The sequence below is a fragment of the Mesoplodon bidens genome, assembly GCF_964165515.1.
Source record: "Mesoplodon bidens genome assembly, chromosome: 10".
Classification (NCBI taxonomy): Eukaryota; Metazoa; Chordata; class Mammalia; order Artiodactyla; family Ziphiidae; genus Mesoplodon; species Mesoplodon bidens.
Genome location: NC_138172.1, coordinates 89,462,799 through 89,484,735, shown reverse-complemented (window position 1 = coordinate 89,484,735; position 21,937 = coordinate 89,462,799). Strand labels below are relative to the sequence as shown.

Below are 21,937 nucleotides of genomic sequence, written 5' to 3'. Positions count from 1 at the left end.
TTCCTTGGGAAAGAAAAATCAAAAATGAATTTTAAAAAAAATCAGACATGAATATCATTCCCTCTAAGATGTTCCCTGTATGCAGTTGCACTTATATATGCAGCAAGTGTTTTTTTTTTTTGGCGGTACGCGGGCCTCTCACTGTTGTGGCCTCTCCCGTTGTGGAGCACAGGCTCCGGACGCGCAGGCTCAGCGGCCATGGCTCACGGGCCCAGCCGCTCCGCGGCACGTGGGATACTCCCAGACCGGGGCACGAACCCACATCCCCTGCATCGGCAGGCGGACTCCCAACCACTGCGCCGCCAGGGAAGCCCAAGAAGAGTATTTCATTTTATGAAATGGTTAATACACCCGTCATCTTTGACTATTTTTTTCAATAGCATTATAGTAAATATTGCCCAAGATCCTTAACCATATTTTGATTATTAACTATCTGAAATGAATATTTTCAAATGTTACTTTTATGAGCCTTAAACTGAAGATAAACATCGTGACTGAATATCAAGTACTCTCTAATTGCCATGTTGGTCTGAAGTTCTGCCTGATTATAACTCCTGGTATAATCAGTCATACGTGGTTTTATTTGCATTTGTTGAACTTGGTTCTTTTAAATAGTGACTCCATTTGAGAAAGTTACTTATTTCCCACTTTAATCTATATGATCATAGTCTGGTAATAAATTTAAATTTAAGCCTCATGAAAGCCCCTCCTTTCATGCAGCTGCCTCGCATGTCCCACAGATTGAAGCCTTCCTGCTCCTTTTAAATTTTAATCTTCCTTCTCTTTAAAAATTGTCCTCCTTCTGCCCTTTGATTTCTTCATGCTCTTTCCCACTGAGAGCAGGTGAACTTATCTTTCCTGCTCCAGCATCTTTCTACCTCTCTCCAAGCCAGTGCCGTCCTTTCCTCCTGCAACTGTTGCAGCTGTGTTGTCACTGGTTGTCTTTTCTCTTGCCTTATCATCCACCTCGTGTTCATCCTCCCCACTGCCGCCAGAGACCGGGGACTGTTGAAGAAGCCATTTGGCTTTTCCCTAAAAGCCCTTGGGGACTTTCAGTTGACTTCGTGAACTTGTCCAGGACCAATATCTGGCCTTCATTGTGGAAGATTCATAAACCTGGACTCATCAAGCTCAAAGACTACTAACGACTAAGTCAGAATTTAACAGTCAGAAGCGTAGCTGTCACATTGACCGGAGAATCTAATATATTCTCTGGAGCCTGAGCCAAGTTACGGGTGTAAGGCTGTTTGCTGTTCCCTCTGTCTCAGTCACTCTTCTCCTTCCTTCACATCCTGCGTTGCTGTTGCTGTTGTTTTTGACTCCTGAATTCAAATTCCTATTAAAATTTCAGCATCCCTACATTTCCTTTCCTCCATATTTGCCTTATTTTCCTTTGTAACATTTCTCGGTATTGAAATGGACATATGTCCATTTATGTTGTATTTGTCTCCCCTCACTGGCATGTAATAAGCTCTATGAAGGTAGGGAATTGACTTTCTTTTGTATCATTGTATCCTTAGTACACAGAAGTATGTACACAGTAGGGATTTAGTAAATGTTCACTTATGAATGAATAATTGAGTTCTATAATTTGAAAGTTGAATGGGATCATGTTAATTTCTTGTTGCAGTACGAATTGCCTTGCCACTTGCACAGTAATACTTGGAGTTTGGCTAGGTGTACTTTCTCCTAAACAATGTCTTTAGAGGGGCAAAGTCTAAATGTTTCTGATAGTCTCATTTTTTTAAAAAAAATGCAGGACTGATCAACTCCTTTTTGACTGGCACATTCCTTTAAGTATGTTATTATTTTAGGGCCTGTCAAACCCTTTTGTATTAGAATCCATTATTTTAGGATCAAGGTGACTTTGTACCTACTTGTGACCTGCTGAGTGTCGATTTTAACTGTTTGTTTTCAAAGATACTTTATATTTTTAGTCTCCGTACTTCTCCATTTTGTCACTCCCCACCTCACACTCCAGTATTCAGTCTCACTGAACTACTTGACATTCTCAGCCTCAAGGTCCTTCTCTCTCTTGACTCCAGGCCTGTCTGTGTGCTGTAAGGATCCCCTGGTGTGTCTCACCATTTCTCCACTTACTTGTGGGTAATCCTGCTGTACGCGCTTGTGTGCCCCTTTCTTTGGGTGGCTGCTTGTTCCTCCCCTCCTGACTAGGCTAAATACCTCCATCTTTCCGTTGTGCATCTACAACATTCCCTATGTACGTTGATTATGGCACTTCTCAGGATGCATAATTTATATTTTCTACTTAGTAATGAGCTTCGTGAGTTCAGAAAGTATTTCAGTTATCACTATTATTATCTCTGACTTCAGGGTCCAGTACAAAGTGAGTACTCAATGTTGAATTAATGTTGTAGTTTCAAGCCACTACTAATTTATTTTGCTATATATTTTTCAAAATTTCCCTTAGGTAGTCATTTTTAAATAGCATTAAGTTAAAATTTTTCATATATTTATAATTTGAATTTTTCTTCTCTTGGATTTAGTGTTTCTTATAATGAGGCTATAGACTTTTTTAAAGCTCACTGGATATTTCCTTTTACTTTCTCATCCTCTCACATCTCTCATATTACAGTATAGAATTGCCTCTTAGTAAATAAATCAGCAAACATTCTTTTGCTGTTAAGAGAATTAATCTGTACTGTCACTCCTTGAGATAAGAGTTTCTGAACTTCTCTGACTACTAATCATTTTCCTGAATCAGTTGGAGCCTTATCACTTGTTCTCAGATGAAAGTCTCTCCATGAGTGTTTGTCGACAGTATCACTCTTAACATCTTTACCTTGAATTTTATTTTTTTTACCTCCAGTAGAGCTCATTGCTTTTTTTCATTTACATTTAAATGTTTTAAAAGAGTTGTACGGATAATTACTTCTTTCAAGTGAAAATTATCATCTCTATCAAAATCTTACACTTTTCAAAGTTTTATGGCTTTGAAGTTAAATATGGATATATAAGTTTCATATAAATTTTCTATTCATCAGTTAGGGAAAGGACCCCATTTGCAGTAAGTTTTATTACATGTATTGGTAATTTAGCAAAGTTACTATTAAACTCTACAGAGTTGTTATGCTTTGTTACGTTTCTAACTTAAAATGTAAAAGGAGTATATTAGTCGCTTTAGCCAAGGAAGAAGTTGAAAATTTCATATCATGCTAGATTGTGGATGAACTGAGACCACTACTTATTTGATCACATTGTGTATAATAAGAGTACCTTTAGTTCTTAAATAACATTTATTTTTTCTTTCCATACTCTCAATTTTATGTTCAGTTATTCATCCTTCTTATGTTTGCTGTATTGCATATATAAATTTGGTCTACTCGGTTCCTTGTCTCAATTTACAACATTCTTTTTTTTTGAGGTGAGCCTTCTGAGGTTAGCTGCCCCTTGTCCAATATCACTCTTATTTCTAGACTGTCCCTAATGGGGTAAGGACTCCCTGTAGACATGAATAGGCACATGTTTGTCTAGTAGGATGATGAGAGCTGTATGGACATGACTGAAATGCAGGAGAGAATGAAGTTAATCATTGCTAATGTATATTGAGTGCTTAATGTGGGCCAGACAGAATTCTGTGAAATGTGTGTTTTTTCCTGTATTTCGTCCTCACAACAGCCTTGTGAGATTTTTCAGTAGATGAGGAAACTAAGTTTCAGAGCACTTAGGTGACTTCACATTGTCATGCAGCTAGTAGGTGACTGAGACTGAGGCTTATCTATTGCACCCGTCAGACACTTTTGTGGATTCACAGGAGCAAGGGATCATATCAAGTGTGGGAACAGAATAATCTTTGCATTATAGTGACATTTGAAATGAAATTTCAGCATCTATAGGCCACCCACGTTTCTTGCTTATGGTTCCTATAGCAACCGAGCCAGGAAGGAATGAGAGCCTGGGTGGTAGTTTTGGGAAGGAAAAGCAAGGGTGGCAGTACTGTGTAATGGTTAAGAAGATGGACATTGGCATTCTCCAATGGATTTGGAAGTTCCAAAGAGTGGTTGGAGATAGAAATACAAGGCTAAAAAGAAGCCTTAGTTGGAGGGGTGAGAGTTGAGGTCAGTGAAGGTGAACGGTCAGTGCCCATATATAGGAAATAAGAGGAGAGAGATGAATTATCTATGAAATAAAACTAGTCAGTGGCGAAGGTTTTATGAAAAGAAGTGTCTATCAATTACTTCTGATCCCTTGAGGAGAAGTAACGGCAGGTTAGGTGAATCATTTTCAAAAGAGCCGGAAATTTGCAAACTACGTTAGAAATTCGTAGGCTTTGCTACAGGAGGACTGCTCTTTGGAGGAGTTCTGCTATAAAGTGAGACACGTGGTTTTTAGAATAGAAGGATATTTCTATCTGAGCTTGTTTAGAGGCAGAGGGGTAAGGATTAGAAATATATTGACAGGAGAAACTGTTTAAACAGGAACAGTTGTGAACGTAGTTAGAAAGTTAAGTGTTGGAGAGAAAGACACCTTCATGCTTCCTCAGACATAAGAGTAAAGGATGTAAGTTTAAGTGTAGAACTTATCAGTTCATTTTTCTTAGAGGTCTTCACTGATTTAATTTAGAGAAAGGTGCTCAGTTCCTCCATGCTGTCAGGCAAAATGGAGGGTGGAGGGTTCAGTGTCCTGTCCCTTTATGTTTTGGTTAATATACTGTGGTCTCTTTGATTCCATTGACTTGAGGTACAGCCGGTTCTTGATCAGAATCCCCCCTCCTTCCAAGATTTGTCAGTTTTCTTCTTCCCCGATTTCCTCCCTTTGGTGGTGGTGTTCTGCTGATATTCTACCCTACAGATTTTCTGTAAACTGGAAGCTATGTCTAATCTGAGATTCTAATTAAAAATTTGGCCAGAAATAATCTTGTTTCTGGGGTAAATATATGAAATTTGAAGAGTCATGCCAGAGTGTTCCATTTTTTTTCATGAAATTCATGGAGTGAGGTCATGGTCCTGATGCACAACAGAGTAGGAAATCTGTGGATGTTTACGTAGAAAAGTATCAGCCAAGTGCCATGGTCAGTATAATAGGGAGTCAGCATGTGCATAAAAGGAAGAAGTGAGCTGAGGTTGAAAAGCTCAGGTTTTGTCAGTGGACCCCATTTGTGTGATTGCCTTATTTTTTTTCTAGTAGTTAGAATGGAGTGTGGAGACAGAAGGTAATATAGGGGACAAAAAGTTAAAAATCAGAAAATGGGCCATAAAGAAAATCTCTGCTTCATTTTGCTGGCCCTGTCACTATCAAAGTCATCATTTTGACAATCCCTTGGCAATTTTCATTCTTCCAAAGCCAAGAGTTGGGTGCTGCTCAGCAGTTCTGATATAAGGTATATCATTTTTTAGATACTACTATCAGATTATCCCTAGTTTGAAGGAGTAATCCTCCCCAGGGCTAAACACATCTTAGAAAATACCATCTGACCCTGTAATACTTTACTGATACTTCCACTTTTAAAATTTATCGTCTTTCTTGTTGTTTGCCATCTGCCAGACATAAAATGATGGTATATGGGAACCTTTAAGGGGAATCTAATTTTCTTTGAGATTACATACTTGAATTAAAGTATCTGTTACTTTTCCCCCTGTGACATCTTAGCTTTGGGAAAACAAACTAAGATATTTGAACTTTTTTTCTATAATGTCTGGAATTTATCAGTCCCTATTCCAGGGCTAGATACATAGGTGAATGAATGAATGAAAGAGAAAGAATGCAAATTTCTCTCATAGAAGTGAAGTTGTTTTTAGAGAAGTAGGATCATTACTAATAACATTTTGCTATCTTTCTGGTTCTAATGGTTAAAACATGAAGTAATTATTAACTAGATATAATCACAATGCATTTGAAAATGTAATTATTATGTGCTTACCACATTACCAGGTATGGTATTAGATATTATGATGTATACAAAGATAAACATTTCCCGAGTCAACAGCTAACTAACATTGACTGAAATAATCCAAAAAATCCAGATGTAAACACAGTTAATTGCAGCTCCTGTATGGGGAGGATTTGGGTCTTGTTCTGTTCCACGTTCTGGGGAATGAATGCTTTTAGGTGCCAGCATGACACTCTTCTAGGGGTGAGAGTACACAGCAGTGACTCCTGAGACCTCTGAATATAAGCGGTGTGAGATGCTCAGGTATCCTCTTACTGCCTCTCTATGAGATGTAGCAGCAACATAGTAAAAAGGTCTTCTCCTTGACCTTTGTCATCAAACACGACTACTGCCATTGTCAGTACACGTGTGGAAAATATAAGCCTCAAATGCTATCTTTTAATGTTAATCTTTAAATTACAGCTTTCAGAAAATAACATTCTATTAAATACATTTGGTGGTAAAAAATTTATTGGGTTGGTCAAAGAGTTCGTTCGGGTTTTTCGTAACATCGTATGGAAAAACCCGAACGAATTTTTTGGCTAACCCGTAATTAGAAGTGTTCTTGTAAAGCTTGAATTAAGTTTCCAAAAAGATCCTGTTAGAAGGTTGAATGTATGCAATATCACACTTGTATTAGGGTGAATCTTTTTAAACATTTTTGGAGAATAAAATTTGGGATGTTTTATTTTATAATCCCTTTGAAATGACTACGTGTTTAGTATATTCAATGATTCATTAACTTCTTATATCTTAGCATGGTGTCAACAAATAAGTGTTCTTTTTTTTGCCTAGTTATACTGTACTGTTCTGTTTACATGTCCTGATTGTAATAACCATGGCACTATTATGAATCTGCTCTCTTGAGAAAAGCTCCTTCAGCCTCGACCGTCCTCAGAGACATCTATTAGGTCCTGACACCTTTTTCCAAGAGGCAGTATCTCAAGATAAAACATTTTCCAAAAAGAATTCAGCAGACTTAATAGTCACTCATTTATTTAAAAATTATTGGTCAATATCACTTTTTTATATATTGGGTACTGATGACTGTAAATTAATGTAAGTCAGTTTTGTCATACACACTCTTAGAGGTTTTTTTGATAGACAGTAGTACCTACCAATGAGGATTAGTTGCTTCTCTACAACCCAGTTGTCAGGTTATAAGGAAAGCAAGCCCCAGTCCAGAATCTGCAATAAGAGTTCATTAAGCAAGCTGGCACCGTCCACCTGTTCTTATAAGCTTGGTGAAGTCCTAACTCTTTCTTCTTTGGGGTGATTAAATTGAACCTTGCACGAAAGTTTCACTTGAACCAGATGAGACAGTATTGTCAGCCTCAAGCAACCAGAATCCTCTACCCAATGTCTAGAGTGAGGGTAAAGGAGGAACCAAGACAGAATAATATCCTTAATGGTCCAAGCCAGTGCTAACCAAAGTGTGATCCATGGACCAGTGCCAGGTTATTAACTATTGATGACTGGTCTGTGACAAGTATAGAAATTGAGAGTAAGCATCTTAGAAACTTTTAAGATGATTTAACGTTGCTGCAATGTCTTATAATTCCTTTTCACTGTATTTTACATAAATACTGGTTTATAAGAGGTTGGAAATAAAAATCCTGGTCTGTCTCTATAGATAGTTTGAGAAACACTCGTCTCAGCTACGGTGTTGCAAAATTCTTTACCCTCTTCTGGCAAATATTTTAGCCAGTCAACTCATCTTGAATGTCACTGATTCCACCAGTGAGATCCCATTTCTACTATCTTTTATGCTATTAGGTAACCACTTGTGTTTAGTAGTTAACCACTACTTTCACAAATGAAAACTTATTTCTGTCGCTTATTATGCTAATTTGCAAAGCCTCTGCTGTTGACCAAGGATAAAACACAGCTAAAACATACCAGTAAACTCTGGAAGGTAGCCATTCTAATTAAATACTAGCAAATTGTAGCTTAAAATAACTCACACATTTTATGTTACACCCTTGACCTTTAGTTCTTTCAAAAGTAAATTATAGAAATCCTAACATGGCCCATGTGAAACTTGAATCTAGAGTTTATAACTGTTCTTTTGGCACATCAGTAAGATGCGTAAATAACTGCTGTTATTATTCCTGATCTTCTGTAAGCTTACGGAGGCCAGGAAGCTTATCTCTTAGTAATGAGCCTGGAATGTGGTACCAGCCTATTCCGGAGAAGACAGTAGAGTTTATGGTACATTGGAGAGACCTCTATGCTCTGGGTTTGGAGTCTTAGACATTGTTATTTTCTAGCTGCATGACTCAAATAAATTGGGTAACTGCTAAGAGCTGATCTCTTTTGTAACACGTGCTACCTACTGTATATGTAGCCCGACACATTATGGGCATTTTAATAAGTGTTTTTCTTAGAATTGTGATCTTGCTATATCCTGTTCTCTACCAGCATTCTCCAAGACCCCCTCTCCCTTTCCTTTCTTTGCATCGTTTGTACTATTTAGGCTGGAAAGGTGATGGTACTAGAATTTAAAGTTAGGAGTTTATTCGATTCATCACCAGCTCCTCAATCTCCTCTTTCATTTGTTCAGTTTTGAGTGAATGTTTGACAAATAAACGAAGAAAAGTTAATCTTTGTCTCTCCTGTAGCTTTTAGAACCGCCTTGATCACAGTATTCACTTAAGTATTTTAGTATTTCAGTAACAGCAGGGTTACTTAAATGCAGAAAAAATTTCCTGGCTGAGCTGGAGTGTAATTCCAATTACTTCTCTCTGGCTATAGATGATTGTTTTGTAGAGAAAAATGTTAATTTGGACCATGAATGAAGTGAAACTTATCTCAAACAATTAAATGTGTGAAATTGAAGTATTTATGTCAATTTTGAACTTGTTACATTTTTACTTTTATCCCAAAGCTAGTTGTCCTGAAATTTGCAGCTGTTTTGATATCTTCAGTGAAATCCCCAAATACCTTGTTTTCACTTAAACATTGTGCAAATAAAATTTTAAAGTAATCTTATTTTTAGTACATTATAAAAACTGTATTTGGGCAAGATCATTCATAAGAACAGTGGATGGCACTATTGGCTCATACCTGTGAAGTAATTATCATCAAGTTGCAGAACTTTGAAATGCAGGTTTAATAATGCCTTTAAGTAAGTGACCCAGTTAAAAATTTTAGACAGCATTAGCATGGGGATTTAGTCTTAAATTTTGTAAATTCTTCTTTATGTAACCATTATTTTACATAAACTTTGAAATGAATATATAACTTTTCTAGTAATTATATATAAAGAAAAGGCTGATTTTTAAAAGCCATTTCAAGTTCTAGTATGTTACAGAATACACCATTGCTGTAACTAAGAAGTGCATCTTGCTTACCATTTTTCTGATAAACATAATTATTTAGTTTGAGGAAGGTAGAATAACTTTGAGTTTGGATAAAAATCAAAATTTAAAGGTACTCAAATTTTGGCATATCATTAAAGAAGCCTTAAAGTTAATCGAGTAGAATGGTTCACACTTTTTTCAGGTTAGTTTATAGATTGTATGGTGAAGATGTACATTAGTTATAAATACTTACAGATGCTTTTATAGTTTAGAAAGTTTATTATTTTATTTCATATGTAAAAGTCTTTTATGTTTGTTATTTAAGAAAACTAAAGAGCCCTGTTTCTGGACATTCATTTATTCAACAAACATGGCTGAACATTTGTTAAGTGCAGAGGATTGACAGGTACCTTCGTTTGGTGTCTGCCCTTGAGAATCCAGCAGGAGAGAGAGTAAAACAAGCAGAAAACAATTAAATTATATCATTGTAAGTACAGTAGTACAGGAGTGAACAAAGTTATTTATGAGCATGATGGATTGTTTGGGTGAGTTAAAGGAGCTTCCCTAGAAAGTAGATACTGAGGCTGTCTCTCAAAGTTTATCTCATAGGTGGGTTCAAAGGCAATCTAAGCAGGTGCCCCTCTTCCCCCCCCCCCACCTCCCCATCAATAGTGGTATTGAATTGTGAAAGGCAGTGTCTTACACAGAGAATGATGAGTGGATCAGGGGGGTGGTGTTTCAAATTAGGGAATGGTAGGAGAAAGTCTAGAAAGAGATAGCTTGAGATTGCCTGGGTTCAAACTTGGCCTTATCATTTTATCATTTGCTGTGTGATATTGTATAAGTTATTCAACCCCTCTGTAGATCTCAATTTTCTCATCTATAAAATGGGGATAATTATGGTGTTGTGAGAATTTAAAGAGATCATCCATTTAAAATAATTAACACAATGTCTGGCACATAGTATCTGTTCAGTACAATTACTATCAAGTTTATTACTATCACAACTATGCAGAAGGCAGACCTCGGGCCTAATTAGATTGCAGTGTGCTTAAGACCACAGAGCAGTAAGTGGCAGAGTCGTAACTTAAACCACATCATCTAACCAGTTCTTTTTCCAGTAAACCACAGGTTCATTGGCTTCTAGCCCGGTTTTCTATCCTTGCGTTGGAACTGTGGTTGTTTAGTTAGTTGAAAGGAAAGCCAGTTAGAGCTAAAGTTTGATACTAATCTAGAGGTTAGCCAACTAAACCCGAAAAAGATGCTATGGGCCCCAGAATTTTACAAAGAGAAAGGAAAACATGGGCTGTCAAGTGTAGTGCGCTGGGAGAATTTCTGCTCTTTTCTTATATTGTACTGTGTCAAATGCCTCTTAAGATGCATTAAGTTTATCCAGTGGGATGGAATCTGAATTTCCTATTACGATGTTTAAAGGATAGGACTGCCCAGTCATATAGATTTAGAGATAGTTGATAAGTGTACCCTCCTGTCTGATTGTCTTTTTTGTTTGTTTTGTTTTGTTTTCTTGAGTTAGGGTGCACTTGGAGTCAGTACTTGAGTTAGGGTGGACTTGGAAGGGCACAATAGGAGTGAATGAATGGATGTTTCCAAAGAACTGCCATCTGTCAATTTTCCTATTGCTTCAAGAAAACTTGTTTTCCAGTCATATCAGGAAGGGGAAACCCCCCCCCCCCAATACTTGTGTTGTCCAACTTTAAGTATAATTGGACACACATGTGACTGTGGATAAAAGCCTGTCGGTTTTTTCAATACAAAAATAATATATGTCTCATATTTATTTGTGAAACCACTTAGCTTTTATTTTGCTACATCTCAGCATGGTAGCACCAGTTGTTTTATTTTTGCCAACCCTGACAAAGCAGAATGTTTTGTTTGGCTTTTTAAAAAGGCAACAGTGCATGTAGTTAAGACCTCATTTACTTTATCTGATGAAGTAGTCCCTGAGGAATGTGTATTTTTCTGTAAATCCACTAAAGAAACTGGGTTTAAGGCAAGGTCATCTTTTAAAATCCTGGTTTTCTATTTTTAAACAATATATAGCTCTGTGATTTGTAATGTGTATTTCTGTGGTTCTTTTTAGGTTGTCCTTAAAATAAATACTAATGGTGAGAGATAATAGGGATTTAGGGAGATCTTTCTACCTTGTAAAGTACCTTTTATTTTTCCATTACTGCTCTTGAGGAAAACATAAACTGTCTGAAATGAGATTTTTAGTCTGTTCTCCTCCTCCCTCACTTCCTTTTCCCCATCTCTGTTTCTCTCTCTCCCCCGCCCCACATCTATAAATTTGTGAGAGAACAAGGTATGTACAACGGATTTATTTATTTAGGACCAGTAGCCCTTCTGACTGTAAGATATCCCCAGTCAAGATTGGTGGTCGTCTACTTTATTCATTGGTTTGTTCACATATTTGTTTGTTTATTCTTTAGTCATTCACTCATTTAGTCAACAAACATTTACAGATGTCTGTATGTATCAGATACTCTACTAAGTGCAATAAAAGAAACAAGGTTTACCTGTTTTATCACTGCCCCCATAGGTCTTTTATTACTAGCATAGTTTCGTTAACTGGTAAATAACTCTATTTTAATCATCATGGAATATAATCATCATCAGGTTTTAAAAAAATATGTGTGAGACTTAGAGCTATGTACCTAGAAATGACCACAAATACACAGAATGAATAAAACAGGACTCATACGATATATGATGGCTGAAAATGGGCTTGTACAACAAGTAGTGTATAACTTACGTAACAAGTCAGGTTGGGGGGGCCTCTTTGGTAAATTGATTACCGTTGGGAATTCCATCACCCACCATCACATACTGTTCTCACTCTGGAATTCAGGCAACCCGTGATCTTTTGAATGTTGAGTCTCTGCCTACTCTGTTAAATTAAACACCTGATTTCACTTCCAGAGAATGGAATTGTTAAGACCCCTGTTTGCTTACTCCAACTTCTTTCTCATTCTTATTTCTCCTATTAGGTTTATTTTTTCGTTTTCCTACCTTCTCAATTTTATACAAAGTAAGAAACAAAGCAATAACAATAAAAGCAAACAAAATTTTGAAAAAAAAAATTTTTTTTTAGCCACGCTTGTGGGATCTTAGTTCCCCAACCAGGGATTGTACCCGGGCCCTCAGCAGTGAAAGCACCAAGTCCTAACCACTGGCTGCCAGGGAATTCCTGAGAATTTTTAGAAAGATCTCTGTGTCCAGTGCTCATGAGGAGAGAGTGGAGGTGAGGTTCTGCTGGTGCTGAAAGCCAGTCTTAGTGATATTTAGTGATGCCCAATGGTTTCTGCATGGCAGTTGGCAAAATGCAAGTTTTCTGTGTGAGTTGACTTGCACTTACATATTTTGTTTTTCACAGTAATATATCAAATGATAAATTTTCTTAATTTTATTGTGGCTTTGTGTCTAAAATTTCTGTTTGGAATATAATTGACATAATTTAATACTCCATTAAGTTTAAATTCTGTGATAGATTTTCAAAGGTGAATGATGGAAGTAAGAATAGTACAGATATTTCAGTTTCTTCTTTTTCTGATTTTTAATTTGATTATCTTATTTTTGCATATCCTAATAAAGAATCCAAATTTGATTAGGGCTTATATGTATTTTCCTGATACACTTCACAAATGCTCATTTGAAGCAGCATCAGTGTGGCTTGCCTAATTTTTTTAGTTTCTTTTCTTTATCTTTTATGCTTATATCTTAATGGTTCCTAGACAACTTTAATTAATTGATCCTGTCATGTCTGTATTTTCTGATTTCTCTTGTCTGCAGTCTTCTTTAAATTATTTGTTCCCTTCCCATTCTCCCATCCTCTATGTCTCCTGTCTTTTCATGAGGTGCCATTACCATCAGGATACGTTGATTACTAGAGTAGTTTGGTCTTCAGGTATCACCGATATGCTATTTTCTTCTACATCTGATATGGAATTACGAGTGTGTTTTTCTGTGTTTTTTTGTTTTTGTTTTGTTTTTTTTGGAGAGTGGACCATGGCAGAACCTTTTTCCTGAATTGAGATATAGTGACAACAGCCAGAAAGTAGCTCTTATGATCTAGACTAGATTATCCGTTCTTTTTAGAACACAATACTTCATAATTTACCTTTGTCTTTTTATTTTCTTTCTGTTCTGATGGTCTTAACTGCAATTAACTTTGACATGTCTAATTTGTACTCTTACATATTAAAAAGCATAGTTTTTCAAATATATTTCATTAGAATGAATTTACAGAAGTGGAATTATTATGTCAAGGTTAAGAACCTTTTTATGGGTCTTGGAATATAAACTCAAATTGCTTTCCAAAGCATTGTCATTTACAATGCTAACAAGAGGGTACATATTTTACTTCACTGTAGAGTCTTCCTTATTATTCCCGTTTTATAGAAACTGAGGTTGAAGAGATAAAATAATGTGCCCAGAGCTACCATCTTAGTATAGATATAGCTAAAATTTGCAGCCTCATTTATTGAATGTGACAGGCCATTTGGCCTAGTGTTAGGAGTATAATTCTGGAGCCAAATTTCTTGGGTCTAAATCCTGGCTCCAGTGCTTACTGTGTAACTCTGGTCAGGTTTCTATGTGTGTCAATTTTCTCATCTCTGAAGTGGGAATAATAATAAAAATAATATGTTTCCTATGCTTGTTGGGGGGATTAAATATATCTATATATAGCTTAGAAAAGCATCTGGTAAATATAATTACTATATAAGAGATTGTTACCATTATCACTATTATTAATTCTTTCTAAAACAACATAGGCGTTTTAGGTTATCAAATTACTGAACCATTCAGACATTTTTTTGGAGTGGATAAATGAAAGAAAGAAAGCCAGCCAGCCAGCCAGCTAGCCAGCCAGACTAGAACCCACATCTTTTGCTTTTATATAATTATGTTTTACTAAACGCCTCCTTATTTTGAAATACTAGATGAGAAAGAACTAGTCAAACTTAAATATGTCTAGAGTAGACATATGGATTTGTCCTTTGTAACGTTTCCTTGCCAGATGTTTGGATGGGTTGTATAGCAACATGGTAGTTTGCACGGTGAGCAGCAGTTTGATTTAAGCTACTTAGTAATGGGTTATACTGCCTAAGATCTTTTGCCAACTAATGAGAATGGTCTGAGGCCTTTTTTTATAAGGGATGGAAAAAAAAACCTTTTAATTAGGGATAGGCTTTGCAAACTATTTAATAAGTTTCTTTATTATTTGTAGCCCCATGGCCAAATACCAACTGCCTGCACACCTTCTTAATACGAATCTATTCTTGGATAATTAAAAATCCTTTTGGCAGATTTATATTTTCAGAGACTGTTAGAGCTAGAAAGAATTTCAGATATTTAAAATCTTTTTTTCATACACGATGAAACTGAGGCCCATGGGACCCAACAGCCTGAAGTCAGGTGGCCTGCCGATTGCACTCACTTTTGGAGAATTTGGTTCATGACAAACAGAAAGAGACCCCTCTGACAGGTGGTAGACCTTCACCTTTAGGGTTTTAGAGCTTGGTGGGAGGGTTAGAAGCATTTGTGGTCTGCAGGATGTCATAAAAATGATATTTTATTTTAACTTACGTTGAACTAAATATAGATCAAAACACCAGAAAATGGTATTGCTTTGGCCATTAATTTTTGGGAAATAAACAATGGAAAACAGTGACTCTTTCTATTAAGTGAATTGGGTTACATGGGTTAAAGAGGCTGTTGAGACTTAAGATTCTCTTTTGATGTGTGAGAACCTTCACAAGAACTCCAGACTTTACATCTTCTTGTGTTCCTCTTCTGTTCACTCATTGTTTGCCTTTCCCATCAGTGTTTCTGGTTCTAATCTTTACCTTACATTTATTCCTGTAGGTTTCTGTGTTTGTATCCCTGACACCTAATAGTCACTAGCATACGGAAGCTCTCAAAAAATATTTTATGACTCAATAATGGTATGTTTTCATTCAAAGGGTCTCTTGCTGTTTGCTGAGTCTTGACCATGTATTCCAGCCTTTCTCATTTTGTGCTTTCTGAGAGAATTAAACCTAAACTTACAACCCGAATGTTCTAGGCATTCACTGTGGTTAATGAATTATCTTTTCTCCTGGGCATCTAGATTGGTAAACAGCCGTGTACCGTTCTTGGGAGATTGGAGAAAATGATCATTTAGGTTATTTTTTGTAGTACTTAATTATCTCGGCGCACTGGTTTAGAAAGGCTGCTTTATTCACTTCATCAGACCTCCTAATGCCCTTCCTAAAGCTTACTTCTAAGAAGTGTCATTGTTGATTGACTTCATTTTGATGCCAGTTTTTTTACCCCACATTTCCTTAGGTTGCGTAGACTTAAGTTTTTACTAAGGGTGGTTGCTATGTTTGCTTTATGCTGAATAAGTTACAGAAAATTGTCTTAGTCTTTTAAAAGAACCAGCAATAAGTGTGTAATGGAGCGCTCATATTGCTGTATTTTTCTCATGTAAAGCATATACGGCTTGAATGTCAAACTGGTCACTGCTTGGGTGAGCTTGTACGTGAGACATGCTAGGACCATGACAACACAGGTTCTAAGGGCAAAGGAAGGAGACTAGTGGAACTAGTAGGTTGAGTATCATTAACACCAATGTGGCCACTCCAACTGACCCTTGAGAGTCAGCCCTGTTTTTAGGCATGACATCTAAGACTAGTAACTATCTGAGTTCTTCCCAAAGGGGGTCAGTATTAGATGTGTCAGGGCTCAGTTGTATTGTTACTGAGTTCAAGCTCATACTGCTCACCGCATGACAAGCCAGTAAATCAAGAGACGAGTTGTTGGGGCAAGGAATAGCGACTTTATTCGGAAAGCCAGCAGACCGAGAAGATGGTTGGCTTGTGCCCCAAAGAACCATCTTGCCTGAGTTAGAATGCAGGCTTCTTTTATACTAAAAGGGGAGGGAGTGAAGTCAAACATTTCCTGGTTCGGGTCGGCCTCTGTAGGGGCTATGTTCATTTCTTCCTCCCTGCAGTCATTCACAGGTGGGCCTGGTCAGGATGTTTCCTGTGAGGTAAACAAAGGTATTTTAGCTTAATGCTCATTACCTGGGAGGCAGGGTTCCCAGAGACGGGCTGTTATGTATAATTTAAGCTTATAGGCAACATTCCTTTAGTGATTAACTTGTAATAGAATACAAAAGCTTCTTCCCTATTACAGTATGAAAATAAAAGAAGAAATAAAACCATACCTATCCACAGATGACATGATTATTTACATAGAAAGTCCTATGGAATCTACCATAAAACTCCTAGAACTCGTGAGTTTAGCAAGGATACAGTGTAAACCCACCAAAAAGCAATCCTATTTCCATATATACTAGCAATGTACAATTGGAAACTGAAATTTTAAAGAATATTTTACACAGTAGCTCTAAGAAGAATTAATTAGGTATAATTTCTTAGGCGTAAATCTAACAAATCATGTATAGGATTTGTATTTTGAAGACTATAAAACAGAAGGAATCAGAGAGGACCTAAAAAATAGATATATGAAGTTTATGAATTGGAAGACTCAACATAGTAAAGGTATAAATTCCCCCCAAGTTCGTCTGTAGATTTAAAGTAATTTTAGTGCAAATTCCACTTGGATATTTTTTGTAGGTATGGACAAGCTAATTCTGAATTTTCATTTTATATGGAAAGACAGGAACTATAGTTATCTAAAACAGTTTTGAAAAAGAACAAAATTGGAAAAATCATACCACCCTATTTTTTTTTTTTTTTTTTTTTTTTTTTTCGGTAGGCGGGCCTCTCACTGTTGTGGCCTCTCCCCTTGCAGAGCACAGGCTCCGGATGCGCAGGCTCAGCAGCCATGGCTCACGGGCCTAGCCACTCTGCGGCATGTGGGATCTTCCCAGACCGGGGCACGAACCCGTGTCCCCTGCATCGGCAGGCGGACTCTCAACCACTGCGCCACCAGGGAAGCCCCACCCTATTTTAAAACTAATTATAAAGTAGCAGCAGTCAAGGTAGTGTGGTAGTGGTAAAGGGATAGACACTTAAGTCAGTGGAAACAGAATAGCAAGACATAGGCCCACACAAATTGGCCAGTTGATTTTTGACTAAGGTGCCAAGTCTTTTCGAGGGGGAAAGAAGTATTTTCATCAGAATGTGCTGGAACAAATTGAATATCCATGTGAAAAAAGAAAAAAAGCCTCGACCTAAACCATATATATATATGTATGTGTGTGTGTGTGTGTGTGTGTATATATATACATATATATATATATATATCCCCTAAAAGGATCAACTGTCTAAACGTTAAATTTTAAAAATTATAGAAGAAAACAAAGGGAGAATATTTTTGTGACCAGACCAGTGGTTAGGCAAAGAGTTCTTTGACATGATACTCAAAGGACAACCTGTAAAAGGACAAAAGATGGACTTCATCGAAGTGAACAACTTTTGCTTTGTGACTGGCACTATTAAGAGAATAAAAAGCAAGCTGCAAACTGGGAGAAAACATTACATACCCAAGCGGTACCAGGTGTTGATGGGGTTACGGAGCAACTGGAGTTCTTACACATCGTCGGTGGGGATGCGGAAAGGTACAGCCGCTCTGTAAAACAGCTTTTCAGTTTCCTTAAAAAGTTAACCATGGACTTCCCACGTGACCAGTAATCCTACTTCTGGACATGAGAAGTGAAAACTTAAATTCACAGAAGAACCTGTACACAGATATTTGTAGCAGCTCCCTTCCTAATTGTACAAAACTGAAAACAATTCATATGTCCTTCAGGAGTTGAATGACTATACTGTGTTACATTCATTCAATGGAACACATTACCAAGCACTAAGAAAAGAATGAATGGTTGATACCCTCACCATCTTGGATGAATTCAAAAGCATTGTGCTGAGTGGAAGAAGCCAGTTGTAAAAGGCTGTAACTGTGTGATTTATTTATATGACATTCAAGAAAAGAGAAAACAAATGATGATGGAGAAGAGGTCCATGAGTTCCAGTGGGTAGAGGTGGGGAAAGTGTGCCTATTAAGGGATAGCAAGAGGGAGTGTGTTGAGTGGTTGAACTCTTCTGTACTGTTATTGCCACGGTGGTTCCACATGTCTATACATGTGCTAAAATTCATAGAACTATATACTCTACAAAAAATCAGTTTTACTATGTGACAGTTATTTTAAAAATTAAAAATTTTACAAAAAATATATTAAGAAATGTTTAGATGGGGAGTTAAGAGATTGAATTTTGTGAAAAGTTGTTTATACCTCATTTAAGTAGGAAGCAGAGTCATCTGGACAGAGTGGGAGATGGATTTGCATCTGTATATTTGAGAAGAACTGAGCTTTGGAACAGTTGCCAAGGGTAAAGGAAGCATTAGTGAATTTATCCTCAGTACTGAATGGGATATTGTCACCTCTAGGTAACATGAGGTGAATAATGACAGTTAAATGGCAGGATTATGTCATGATTTGATCTATTAAATAAAACTTTTTAATTACCTGGTGTCATTTCCCATTAAAGAAGACTCCCTTTCATTTTGACAATTCCTGCTGGTTGCCATTTGTTGGTCAGAAGACAACTTTCAGAAGTATTCTATTGTTGCTGGAGGTGGGCATGGGCAAGGGTGGAATTTGGTTAGAACAAAAATGTCCCAGTCACAGAATAATTTTGTTATCCAGTTAGATGGCCGAGCATTGTGTTTATTATCCAGTGGCACTGTGCTAAAAGAATACAACATGCCTTGACATTACCAGACTAAGCACTTATCACAGTATTCCCAGTTCACAGGAAAGCAGCAATCAGAAAAATTAGACAACTTAAAATGGAATATGTGTTCCCAGCAGAATTGCTTTACAAAAGGAAAAAAATGAAAATGAGGCTGCAACCAAATTAAGTTTCTGATTAGCACTTTTATTAGCCGAGCAAAAAAAGCCACTCATCAATAGTGATTTAATTAAATCATGTTTGATCGTAGCGCTGTGTCCCATGAAAATGAACTTTTAGATGTTAGGTGAGAACAGTTGCTCAAAGATTTGAGGACATTGGGAGCTATGTCAATAGTTAATTATAAAACGAGACAAATGATTTCTTGTGGTTTTCTTTGGGCTTTGATTAGTCAGCAGATGTTTCCAGTGCTTCTCAGTTGTTCATTAGAGGAACCAGTGATGAGTTTGTAGTGATGGAAGAATGAGCCTCTCTGAATAGATTGTGTCCAACAATCTACAGGTGAGAATATTTAGGCAGAGAGTAAGAAAGCACTAATTCAGTACAAGCCGAAGTGGAATCTGCTAAGATGTGTTGAAAGTCTTAGACAAGTTTACAAAGGGGAAATATTAGGGTGTGTAAAGCTCATAGTTACTCATTGTGTTATTCAACAGCAGAAAATATTTGAGGAAAGTATTTGAATCCTGTCATGTATTATTGAACCAGTGGTGTCATTGGTGAACTTCATGTTTTTCTCACAAACTTAGCCTTTCTCAGTTCCATGAAATTTTGTCAGAAACTAAAGCTAAATATAGTGACTTGCCTTACTACACAGCGGTTAGTGACTTAGCAGTGGCAAAGTTTTACTCTGATTTTTTTTGAGGTGAGGGCTGGAATTGAAATTTTTCCGAATGGGGAGAACCACTCTTAACTACTATTACTGAACACTAAGTGGCTTTGGAAATTAGGATTTGTTAAAGATTTGATACTATATCTTAATGAAATTAAAATGAAAAGGTAAAATGGAACTTATATATAAAGCTAATACTACTGTAAATTCATTTTGTTAGCAACTAATGTTTGCATCACAAGTAACGTCCAGCTACTCTCTATGCTTCATGTGCTGTCAGGACTTAAACCAAGAAGCACACTCTCCATTCCCACCTAGATTTGTAGCAGATACATATTTTGAGCTCCAGCTACCATCCTAGCAGCATTTTTTGGACCTCAGTGCCAGAGCAAAGGAAATTTCTGTACTGCAAAATCCATTTAAGTGTGCAGTGAGGAACTCCCACCTAACCTTCATTGGAAACGATTAATCTGCCTTGCAATGAAAAGCTAAAAGGCAAATATCAAGAATAGAATTCTGTAGATGCCTTCCAGGTGGTGAATATGCTCAGTTACAATCATGCTTGTGTGTGGCTGTTAGTATTTGCCATTACTGATCTGTGTGAAAAGACATTTTCAAAGATAAAATAAGTAAAATCTCTTCACATATCTGTCTTAACAGATGAACATTTTTAACTGATTTTGATGATAGGGGACAGTAACTTTGAACTGAAATTAAGTAAAATATTGTCCTCCATAAAGAGTTTCATTCTTCTCATTAATAGACTTGTATTAGAAAAAAAATGTATTCTGTTACTATATTTTGAATTTTGTCAATAAAAATCTTATGGAAATTTGTTTTCTCTTATTATATAAGTGCCTACATAATAATCTTGATATTGCCTTTTGGCCTGGAAAGCCTGGCCTGAAAAAAATATTTACTGTCTGGCCCTTTTTAGAAAAAATGTGTTACCCCTTTGTTAGTTGATTGAAATGTGGAAAGGGGAGTGATGGAAACAGGAGACACGGTGCCTGTGGTTTCTGGCGTGACATTGCCATGATGTTCTTGCAGACAGGAGCGCAGGAGAATAAGAAGTTTGGTGGTGAGACAAAGAAGAGGAGTTGAATTTTGGACCTGTGTTTGGTATGCCTGGGGGAGATTTTCTGGAGCCAGTTGAAAATTTGGGTCTGGGTTTCAGGAGAGAAATTAGGACTAGATGTGCTGTCATTAGTATAGGTTGGTAATAAGGGTGTGGTTTTAAATGTATTTTGTATTCCTTTAGAAAATAAGTATATTTTTCTACTATGTTTTCTGTTTTGAAACAAGGCTCAGTTTTCATGGAGTTCCTGAAAAACAGACTCTGGTCACTAAGTCACTACTGTTCTTTGATTTTATAGTAAGGAGGATATTTCACATTCTCTTCTTGACTACATGATATAATTCTCTTTCATTACATATACTTTTCATTCTCATCCAGAAGATCTTGTTTGAAGGCAAAAAGCATACGTGCATTTTGGCTCCATCAGTGTTGCTTGCAGAAAAACCACAGTGTTTTTATCAGGGGGAAAGCAAAAACTTGTTTATAGTGGAAACCATAACAAAATCTGTGATCTTTTTGCCTGAGGACTCTTTCCAAAACAACTTACTGTAACAGACATCTAAGGTCAGTATTTCCTAATTAAGACTGTTTAGCTAGAGCCGGGGCTCCCAGTCCCAGCCATCACCCATAGGGCCATTCCTTCCTTACACAGGGGCACCCCCCCCACACACACACACACCACACACATACACATTCCTTCCTTAATGCAGTGTGTATTTCAACTTACTAGTCAGCATCTGGGGGCCATACCGTTTTTAGCTTAAAATAATATGCTAGGAAAAAGGTGTTTGACTTCATATCACCAGTGATTTTTAAACTATTTTAATATAGTATAATATAGTATAAAATATAATATTTTAATAATTTTTAAATTATTTTTGCCTTTTTTTGAAAACAAATTTAGAAATCCAGTGTGCCGAATAGGAATATCTCTTCAGTAGCCAACTGTGAGCAGAGAATATACTGCATTGGTATTTCTGTATCCTAGGAATACTTTGTGTACCTGGAGTACGTGGGGTGAAGCTCTGCCTGGGGAGGTAGCACACTTCTGTTTGTTCTTGTGTGCTCTCTGCAGAATGCCTCGTTCTAGTGAACGCTCAGGAAATATTTGTT

General features: G+C 36.9%; 1 protein-coding gene across 8 annotated transcripts in view; it reads left to right on the top strand.

The window, feature by feature from the left end:
* Positions 1-21,937, top strand: part of CDKAL1 (CDKAL1 threonylcarbamoyladenosine tRNA methylthiotransferase) — a 661,934-nt gene that overhangs the window by 216,683 nt on the left and 423,314 nt on the right. The window lies entirely within an intron of this gene.